Here is an 11,100-nt window from a genome sequence, read left to right as displayed (position 1 = left end):
GACACCTCAGGAATTAATCCTGCCTGGGTTTCAGCCAGCCCAGGCGATTCCTTGTGATCCCAGTATAATTTGGAATGGGACTGGGGTCTGATTTCATCTTCAGGCCAGTGCAAGACTCATGTAAAAAGAACTGACCTTGATAGTTCCTTTGTAGAAGAAAGGAAAACCATTCCAAACTTCCAGTGAGGAAGCATCACCTGGGGGCACGTGGTCCAGCAGTGACAGACCCAGCAGCAGCTTTGGGATCATCTTCCCAGGGGGATCTGGGTGTTCAGCACCTTCCAGCACAGCACTGACTGCTCATGGTGGATGTGGCTCTGAGCTCAGGGTTTTGTAAAGCAGAGCTTTACAGGAGTTTCGTGCCCTGGCAAAGGTGGGGTTTGGGGATTGTCCTATGGAGGGCTGGGAGTTGGACATTATGATCCCTGTGGATCCCTTTCAACTCAGGATATTCTGTGATCCTGTGATTCTAAGGTGCATTTTGAGTGGCAAGAGGCAGTTACATTCCACAGCCTTGGAAATGTGGTGCTGAGGGCCACCCTGAGCCATTTCCATCCCAACTTCTCTGTGTGTGAACAAATCCCCCCTCAAAAGGTGTCAGTGGCTTCTTGCTGCTCCTTGTGATCCCGTGTCCTTTTTCCAGGCTGTGGCTGGTCACAGCTTCACTGAGGGGTGTGAAGTTGGGGTTGGAGGGTTGGAGATCCCTGCCAGGACAGGATTGGCGGGGTTGGAGATCCCTGCCAGGACCAGGACTTTGTTCCACAGCCACTCCCATGCCCCAGTGCAGCAGCCAGGGCTGAGAAGGCTGGTGAGGAAATGGAAAAGGAGAGGAAAATAATCTAAGTGGTGAAGCTGAGCCTTGTGAAGGGTCTGGTGGAGAGCAGGGGGATCCCACAGTGCCAGACCCATCTGGGATGACACTTTGGGGATGTGGCTCCAGCAGCAGGGACACAACATCCCCTCGGATCCCTGGAAGCAGCTGCCCCCCCATAATGTGGGACTGGGGACCTGAGCCTGGGATCCACCGTGGGATCTGCAGGATGGTGGGTCAGTTTTGGGTGGTGAATTGCTGGAAGTTGACTCAAGGGAGGTGTGAGAGGCCCTTGGAAGGAGCAGCCATGGGCAGGGGAGATGAACAATGCCATGATTAGGGAATTAAACCTTTCCTGTGCTTCTCTTTCCCCACCCTGATATAATTTGTAACGATCAGACCTGGGGTGCAGCAGGACCAGGCGGGGTGAGTCGTCTCTACAAGAGTAAAACAAGCTCCTGCCCAGCCCCTGCCTCTTCATTAAGTCGATTTGCATTCCTAATCTCCATTTTCCGTTATTATTTTCCCCCTTGTGCGGAGTGCGGGAGATTTGCATAAAGTTCCTTTTTTCTTGTTTTTGTTCACGCTCAAGGTCAGAGACTCGGTGAGACACTGACGAAAACAATCCCCTCCTCACCCTCCTTTAATTCTTTGCAGAAACATGTCCTGGGGATTTTAACATAACAATTGTTGGGGAAGGAAGGGGGAACCCTGCACGGAGCCCTCGGTGGGGGGAACCTAAATGGAGCCCTTGGAGGGAGGAGACCCCAACAGAGCCCTTTCTCCCTTTCTGTGCTGGAAACGAGCTGCCCAAAGGAGAGATTCAAATCCATGACAAGGGAAGGGGGAGATAGATCTGGGAGCAGCACCAGTCGGGCCTCATCCTGCTGAAATGGGAGAGCTGGTCCAGCTCTCTCGGAGCCATGGCTGGAGCAGAGCCTGTGCCAAACCCTCTCCGAGCTGGGAGCACCAACCAGGTGCTCACCCAGGTCCTGTGCCCTGGCCAGGGCACCTTGGTTCCTCCAACTCCATGTGTTCACAGGGAATGGTGCTTCCCTGGGACTCTTCTCCAGCTCATCCCATTTCTTGTCTGGAATCCTTGGAGTTGAGGGGTGCCCCGTTTGGGAATGCTTGGGACACCCTGGGCCCTTGCAGTAGTGGGAGTGGGAGCTCTGGGATTGATTTCTGAGCTTGGGAAGGGATGGTGGTCTCTCAGAGGGAGCCCAAATCCTCTCGTTCCTGCTGTGATGTTTCACAATGTTCCTCATGGTTCCCATAGGGAGCAGGGCTGGGTGATGTGGCTCAGACATCGCTCCCACCTCCGGGTGTTGGGACAAGGACAGCAGCCCCTCCCAAGGAATCCAGTTTCCCTGTGGCTGGTTAAAGGAAGAAGGAAAAACTCTCAGTCAGTTCTGAGGGGCTCATGGAGCAGCTCTTTCCCTTCCATGAAACAGTCAGGTTTCAGCAGCTGCGATTTTTCCAGATTTTTCCAGATTTTTCTGGATCTGGTGCTGCATTCAGAGCCTGGGATGGGGCACAGGGGATGCCTGAGCTCTGCGTGTGCCCAGTGGGTTCTGAACCCCTTAAAATGGGGAAAATCCCTTTTTAGCCCTGGGGTGTTTGCAGGTTTCTGCTGGATATGGGAAGGAGGGAGTGAGGAATTGGCTCCTTTTCATGTGCTCAAGCTGTGATGGTTTTAACGTGTCTAAATCATGCAAATCCCAGGGTTTGGACATGTCTGAGGTATCCTGGTGGGCTGCTGAGTGACTGGATGGTGGCAGATGGTGGCTTGGGAGGGTGGTGGCCCAGCTGCTCCCGAGTGACCTGGATGGGAACAGGGAGGGATTGACTTTAGGAGCAGAGGAATGTCAGATGGCCGGGCCGATGACGGGGCTGGCAAGAGCTGGGTTTTGTCTGGTGCTGTGAGCACAGAAATATGTCTTATTTCCCAGAACTGGGAGGTGCTTTTTTCCCGAGGATGCTGCAGGGCTCTCAGCTCCCGTGATGTGAGTGTTTTCATGCCCCTTTAATGCTTCACTAAACAGTTTGAGCTGCCGCCTCTTAATGCCCCAGCAAAGCACTGAATGCTCCGGAGCGGAAAGAGCAGCAAGGAAGGAGGGTGATGGAAAAGAGAAGAAAAGAGGCTGTGAGGAGACACAGAACCAGGGAAAAGTCACCTTTTCCCTTTCACATTCCTGGTCCTGGCTATTGTGAAAGCAGCTGGATGTTGAGGGTCCCTCCAGCTTCTGCTGTTCCCCCAGGGAAGAGTTGGGCTTTGCTCGCCCTCTCCCTGCCCTTCCTGGGCTCTGTCCCACATCAGTGGGCACATAGTGGGGATGAAGATGGTCCCTGGGCCACTGGAGGGGACCCTGAGGGGCAGATATTTGGAGCCTGTCAGGATTCTCCTGACCTCTGGCTCCCCTGGGCTGACATCCATCAGATTGGATGATCACCACGCTGGTGATCCCAGCCCACGCTCCTCACCGGGTGCGTGCTTCCCAAAGCTTGGGAGAAGCCAAGGACCGGGGGAAAAAAAAAAAAAAAATCGAGTTTTAATCCACCCAGGGAAAGTTTGGCCTCCTCCCACCCAGCTCCGAGAGGAGCTGCCGGCTCTCCTGCTCTTAATTCAAGTCATTGCATTCCCTGCACTCCGTGTCCCCTCCCCGGCACCGCTTGCCCTGCGGTTTGATCCGTAAGTACCAAAGGTACCGCCTCGGGCTGCGACATCGGCATCCTCGGTCGCCATAGGAACGGGAGCTGGGGGTCCCGTCCCCCCGGGGCCCAGCTCCGGGGGCTGAGCTCCAGCGAGCCTCTGAAGCTGGGCTGCTCAAGGCCGGGGGGAGCGGGCTCTGCCAGCCTGGGAGGGAGCGGGAGCGGCCGCCGAGCCCCGGAGCACAAAGACAGAGGTTATTGGTGTCAAAGAACTCGCAGCTCCGGAGGCTGAGCCAGGGATACAGCTGCTCTTAGCAGAGGGGAGTGAAAACCGGGAGGAGGGAAGGGGAGAGGTGGGAGCTGCAGCCAATTATTGCCAGGGGGGTGGGAGGAAGAGGAGGAAGGTGATGGAGATGTCAGTGGTGGGGAGGATGAGGGTCAGGGCTCGGTTCATTACTGATCATGCAATCATTGAATATCCTGGGGGGAAGGGATCCACAAGGATCATCGAGGCCAGGTCCTGGGGACGTGTACTAGGATCTTTGCAATAGGACAGGGGTGGTAGTTTTAAATTAAAATAGGGTGGCTTTAGACAAGATATAAGGAAGAAATCTGTCCCTGTGAGGGTGGGGAGGCCCTGGCACAGGTTTCCCAGAGCTGCTGTGGCTGCCCCATCCCTGAAAGTGTCCAAGGCCAGGTTGGACATTGAGTCTTGGAGCAACCTGGGATAGTGGAAGGTGTCCCACCCATGGCAGGGGCGTGGAACTGGGTGATCTTTAAGGTCCTTCCAGCCCAAACCATCTTGGCATTTCGTGACTCATTTAGTTGGAAAAGACCCTTAGGATCTGTGCCCCTGCCCACACAGCTGCTGTCCCCGCTGACTGGGAATTCAAGCAGGCCTGGGGGTTTGAGCCTTGGCTGCGGCTAAGCCAGGGGCAAAGGCAGCTCCTCCCTGAGGGGACACAGCCCTGGGGTCGCTGCCGGTTGTCCCCACTCCCCACCCCTGGTGAGTGACGTGCGGAGCCGCCCGCCTCCCTCCAACCACCTCCACTTCCTAATTGCTGACAGTTATTTACTGTAAAGACAGGAGCACACGCACCACCGGCTCTGACAACTCGTGTCAAAGCCCCGCCAGAAACTATCGCTTTACAGCTTTATTTACTGCCCCTTTTTTTCCCAAACAGATCTATTCCCTCTCCCCTCCGGGCGCCGCGCTCCTGCCGGCGGCCGTGCTGCGCCGTGGGGCTCCCTGCCCAGAGCCATCCCAGGAGCCCCCCCTTTCCCGGTGCATGCCTGGCTGGGCGCTGACAGACGGGTGCAAACGGAGGCTGGCGGAGCCCCCCGCACGCCGCCGTGTTTATTTGCTGTCTCTCAGCCCCTCGATGTTCAAACATAATTGGTTCTGCTCGGCGCAGTAAACACTGATGTGTCGCATCAGCGAGCCGGAAGGGCACCTACACGCAATTAAAATAATTGGGCGCGTACCTGGCTCTGATCCCCCCTCCCCGACGCTGTCCTCCCTTCATCTCCTCCTCTCCATCCTTTGTTCAATCCTGTCAGCCCATCCCACTCCCCTCGGTGCCCATTCTCTGCCAGTGCAGGGTGAGGGGGTGCCCCATGGAGTGGGAGGTGTCCCGTGGAGAGGAGCATCCAGCACTGCTGGCCTTGGCCTTGGCACGAGTGCAGGATGAGTTCTCCGATGAGGGAGATGATATTCCAGCCCAGACCCATGAAATATAATGAAGGCCCAAGGGACTGTACCAGCTCCTCAGTTAAAAATGATGCTGTTATATTTAGACAAGGTAACTGGAGGCCCCTCCGGACAGCGCCGAGTACAATTTTTTGTTTAATGATTCCATAATCTGATATAATATCGGGCCTGTAAGACATAATGAAGACCTGGGGGAGTTTACATCTTCGCAGCTTTAAAGGGTCCCTGCTCGGGGACGCGGCCAGGTGGAGGTTTGAACTTTGATGCAGTGAAACGTGTTTTTCTCTGGGTTTGTTTGACATGATTGAGGGAATCCAGCAACCACAGGGAGAGAGGGAGTGGAGCAAGTGCAGTCATGCTCACACCAACCCTCAGCTGGTGCTTGTGCTGAGGGGGGGCACTGGAAGAGTTTGGGGGGCCCAGCAGGGCTGTGCTGGGATCTGCACAGAGGTGGTCATGGTGGTGGGGGCTTCAGGAGTTCATGGTGGTCTTTGGGAGGTTGTGGTGGTCTTCAGGAGGAGGTTGTGGTGGTCTTTAGAGGCAGTGATGCCTCCAGAGTGGAGCAGCCAAGCCCTGCTGTGGGCAGGGCAGAGTGAGGGTGCTTCCACCCCAACTTAACCTCTGCTTTTGCCAACCCCTGAGATGGAGCTTGCGGTGCTTTAAGCAGTTTTGGGGATTCCTGCTCCTGCAGCAGCTCATGGTGGGCCCTCCTGGGAGCAGCACCAGCAGTGCCAGGCTGGGCACAGCCATGCTCCCTCTGGCTTCTCCCACCTCTCCCAGGGTGAAGCCCAGCTCAGCCCCACTCCCTGCACTGTGATCCAGAACTGAGAGTGGCATCAGGGCTGCTGGCCCCAAAACTGGGAGAACAGGGCTGGCAGAGCCTGTGCCACACTTTGCTGAGCAGTTGATCACAGGTTGATCACAGGGTCAGGGTCAGGATTAGGGTGAGGGTCCTTTGGTGGTGGCCACACAATGGAGTGACTTTTCCCCCAAAACACACAGCGACACCAAACATCTCCAGGATCGGCATCACCAGTAAATCTCCCGGCTGTGTCCATTTGGGAGCAGATCATGGATCCTCACCTGGAGGAGCTGGTGGTGACACCTCCATCGTGCCTGCTGTGTCCCGGGCTGGATGCTCCGGGACTGCTCCTGGTGTGCTCTTGTCTGGGTATCCGTGCCGGGAGATAACCTAATCCCATTTAGCCTTGGAGAGAGCCGGCAGATCCCTCCCCTGGGAGCCAGCGCGCGGCGGGGGGTGGTCTGTAATGAATTCCCATCATTCCAGCACAAAGGGAGCTTACAGGAGCGCTCGCCGCAGAAAATATGAGGGTCGCTGCCCTATCATCCCTCCGAGACATCCGTCGTAGTTCAGTGATTCCCGGCTGCTGACAGGCAGCAGCCCTGGGAGGCAGAGCCGGGCCTCGCCTTCCCGGCTCTTTCCCGCCTGGAAAATGCTTTTTTTTCTGCCAAACGAAGGGATTTAACACCCTGCCTGGGGCTGTGCTCGCCTATCACCCACCCGAGCAGGTGTGGCCCTGTGGGACATCACCCCACGGTGCCCATTCTCCTTCACCCCGGTTTGTTATTCATCTGTATTCCAGCAGCTCCTCGAGGATCCCGAGGGAAAACCCTGCCCCAAGTCCTGTGGGAGCTGAGAGGTGCCTCAGCCGCTGGGTGGAAGCTGGGGGACGATGCTGTGGTGGTCTCTGGGGGATTGTGCCTGCAGACCCCAGGGTCAGGTTTGGGGGTGCTTGAGGAGCCACCGGGGGGTCCCTGTGACAGGGAGGCTCCAGGGAACCATTCCCCTTGCCAGGGCCCGTTCCAGCTCCCTGCTCTCTCTTCCTTCTCACTTTTATTTATTTAATTTATATTTCCCCCCCCCACCCTTATGGAAAACCACACGGTGGAACCTGCCACCTCCAAGCCGGGTTTTCCTGCGGCTCCGTGGCTCGGCCGGGATGTCTCACCTCGGGAGCTGCCAATCCGTCTCTGTCAAGCTGTCAACCCGGAGCGCGGGCTGGAGCCGCTGCAATTCAAAGTGGATTAACTCCTCGGGCTGCCCTCCCTCCCCCCGCCCCTCCCCATTCCACTTGGGTGGGTTTTGGCCGAACAGAAAACGCTTTTCCCCTGCGCTTTCCATATTCAAAAGCTCCCGGAGCGCAGCCGGATGGCAGCGGGGGCCGCGGGGCCGGGGCTTCAGGCCGGCGTGCGGGGCCGGTGACCGTGGGAGAGGGACGCGGTGGCCGTGGGAGAGGGACACGGTGGCCGTGGGAGAGGGACACGGTGGCCGTGGGAGAGGGACGCGGTGGCCGTGACCCTGCGTTGTGTCCCTTTAGCGCCGTTAATGGGGTTCTGGGAATGGTCTGTGCAGGGACCCCAGAGGGGTGAGGGGCTGCAGACCCCCCCCCAAAACTCCCGGCTGTTCGGCTGCTTGTCCCCAGAGGGGCTGCGGGACTGGGGGGGCTGTGGAGCTGCGATCTGTGGGGGGCTTTGTTTTGCCGGGTGTTTTCCCCAGTCCGAGCAGGGGTCGGGGCTGTGTCGCATTAGCGGCCACCCGGGTGCGCGGTGACAGCCCCGGGGGGCCGCGAGGGGCACCGGCACTAGAGGGGGGTATTGCCTAAGCAATGCGGTGCTGCCGCTCCGCCGCCGCCGCCGCCGCCTCAGCTTTGGGCCGAAACCGCAGGATTTTGGCCCTTGACGGTTTCCCTGCTGGTTTTCCAGGTGTCGGCTGCGCTGATACGCAGGTGCCACCCTGCGCCGTTCCCGCCCCCTTCGCCAGGAGACTGTGGGTTAATTCCTGCTGGGAAATTGCTCTGCGGACACTGCTGGGAGCGGGCGCTGCGGTGCCACCGTCCCCGATGGACGAGGGACGGCGGTCACCAAATGCCACCGAGCCGAGGGGAGCCGCTCTCTCTCGTGACAGCACGGCTCCGGCGTGGGAAGGATTTAGCCGCAGCTGGAATTTGGGGCTGGGTGTTTTAACGAGCATCAGATGAGGCGGCAGAACGCGCCCGGTGCTGCTGCGGGAAGGTGTGAACGGCCCCGGGCGAGGCGTGTCCGTGCCCAGGCTGCGGGAGGGGTTTGGGTGTTCCCGGATTCCCACCTGAGCCGCAGGCTGTGGCTCTCTCCCACCCTTCTGGAAGGGAGACACTGCCCGAGATGCCGGGGGCCACGCAGGAGCTCCCGGTGCACCCACATTTGGGGTATGATTGTGGGGTTTTGCGGTTTTCCATGTCTGTGGCAGATTACTTGGTATCCTGAATAAACTGGGAGCTCAAGGAACGTGGGAGGATCCAGGGAGCAAAACCTGGGAGCCAGAGCTGTGCCACAGTCCGGCCACACGGATGGGTGTTCCCAGCCCCTCCAGCCAGGGATGGGCCCCTCCCTGACCTTTGGGGGGTCGGTGCCTTTGGATGGGATCGGAGTCCATGGATGGGGGCTGGTGCCTGTGGGTGCCACACAATGCCAAGGATCCCTTGGCTGGGGGCATCAGCACCACCCTCTTGTGTCCATGCCGGGCATCTGGATCCTGCTGCCAGCTGGGATTTCCCATCACACTGATCCCTTCCAGTTCAGAAAGGGCCCAGGCCCCTTTTTTTCCTGTTGCAGCTCCATTCCCAGCAGCCTGGCTCTGCTCTGCTTCTCGGTGCTTCCCAGCCCTTTCCCTGCAACTCCTCACCTTTTTAATGGGAAGGGTTTTTCTATCAGTAGCAAATATTTTCCATAATTTCCTGGCCGATCCAATTAATGCAGAGGAAGGCGGGTGTGAATTATCCCTCCCTGCATCCAGCCTTGCCCCCTGCATGGAGCTGGGGGCTGGAAATTGCAGGATTTACAGTAATTAAGGCAAATAGTTGGTTTTCTTTGGTTAGAAAAACAACCTGGTGCTGTTTGGAGAAGCCAGAAAAATCCTGGAAAAGGTTTTCCTTCCCGTTTACCAGAAGTGGGGAAGGAGAAGTCCTTCCATGCAAAGCGGGGCTGGGCTCTTTCCTCAGGTTGGGACTGATCCTGGCTGGGAGGGAACGCACTGGAGCAAGTGTGGGGCTGCTCCTGCCTGATCCCAATGGATCATCCTGTTTTCCAGGGAATTTCATCTGGGATCCCCCACAGCTCCAGTAGAACTGAGCTGGGATGCACTGGGCTGAGCTGGGCTGAGATGGGATGAACTAGGCTGAGCTGGGATGCACTGGGCTGAGCTGGGATGCACTGGGATGCACTGGGCTGAGCTGGGATGCACTGGGCCGAGCTGGGATGCACTGGGCTGAGCTGGGATGCACTGGGCCGAGCTGGGATGCACTGGGCTGAGCTGGGGTGCATGGGGTTGAACTCAGCTAAACTGGGATGCACTGAGCTGAGCTGGGCTGAGCTGGGATGAACTGGGAATCTCCATCTGGCGAGGGCCCATTGGTGACCTGGCACCACAAGGCATGGCTGAGCCCTTGGCCAGCACGGTGCCCTTTGGATCATCCCCGTTCCCCAAGCCACAGACACTGCCAGGATTGCTCTGTGGCGTGGCAGCTACGGATTTTGCCACGACCCTGGATCCGCCCCTGGAGCTGTCCCTGGAATGTGGCTCTGCCAGAGCTCACTCTGCTGTCCCTGAGCTGGGAGGAACCATGGGAACCACGGCCGGGCCTCCTGGAGAGCCCAGAAAGGCTTTTAGTGGCTTGGCTGGAGAAATGGAAACAAATGAAGTTGACAGACAAGTGTCCGGGTTTATGGCAGCGTCCGCTGACAGGAGGGAGATTGGCTGTCGGGGGCTTGATGGAGACGGATCCTGATGGGAGCAGGATGAGGAGATGGATAACCTTGATGGAGCTGCGGCGCGGGAGGATGCTCCGGCAGCATTATTCCAAAATAATTCGGTTTTTATTTGTTTTGGTTTGGGGTGGGAGGAGGGATGCTGAGCCCCACAGTCCGTGGAGTTTTTCCTAAACAGATTTGCTAAATAAATAATGAGGAGGATCCATATTTTATTTATATCCCACCTCTCCGTGTGGCGCTGGAGGTGTTTTACACTGGGCCGCTCCCTCCCTTTTAGCATGGACAAACTCTTAAGAGCTCGTGAGACGGAGATGGATTTACAGGGACATTTGGATGCTGAGCAGAAGGACAGGCAGCGGGATGTGCTGGAACTGCTCCTCCTGATGGACTTAATGGGCACCTTGGTGCTTTGTGAATCCAACTGGAAGTGTCTGTGCATATGGAGGCACCTGAGGAATTCTGGTGGGAGCCAGCTCTGGCGCCGAGGGGCTCAGGGGGGACCTATACACCTGAGAGGACACTCCAGGACACCCTGGGGAGGAGGGTCAGGAGTCTCTCTGTGTTCACTCATCCTTCTGAAAGAGTTTTTGGAACTTGGGGGGACCTAGGGGACTCTGGGAGCAGAGCAGGTCCTGTCCAGCAAGGACCAGCTCCCCTGGACAGCCCGAGAGGAGCGTCCTTGCTCAGGGATGTGACACTGTGGGGTGTCCTTGTTCAGGGACGTGGCTGGGTGGCACACCTGTGAACAAAAATCCCACTGGATTTTCCGTGTCCAGACTCCCCAAAGTCTGTCCTCCCCAGAGCTGGACATGGCCCCACAGCAGCTTTAGGGCTCTGTGTTATTCCCACCACTGTTTTCCAAGATTTTGATAAAGCAGAGCGATCCCTTAACGCGAATTATTGTTTAATTTATCCTTATGTCAGAGGTGAAAAAATGTCCCTGCAGAGGGTGGGAGTCTTCTGTCACCGTCTGTCTGTCTGTCTGTCTTTCCTTGGCACCTGTGGGTCACAGGACATGTCCCCATCCCCATCCCCTCCAGTGCGAGCCCCTCACTGCCCCTTCCTAACTTTTCCTGGCCATCGCCCCCCGGGCACCCCAAACCCCCCTCCCTCAGGGTAATGCACCCCCCAACCTCCCTCCTGCTCCCAAAGCCAAAAA

The sequence above is a fragment of the Onychostruthus taczanowskii genome, unplaced genomic scaffold (genome assembly GCF_017590055.1).
Source record: "Onychostruthus taczanowskii isolate IOZ18803 unplaced genomic scaffold, ASM1759005v1 scaffold106, whole genome shotgun sequence".
In the NCBI taxonomy this organism is placed as follows: domain Eukaryota; kingdom Metazoa; phylum Chordata; class Aves; order Passeriformes; family Passeridae; genus Onychostruthus; species Onychostruthus taczanowskii.
The sequence above is the reverse complement of the archived record's forward strand: the minus strand, read 5'-3'. Positions refer to the sequence as shown.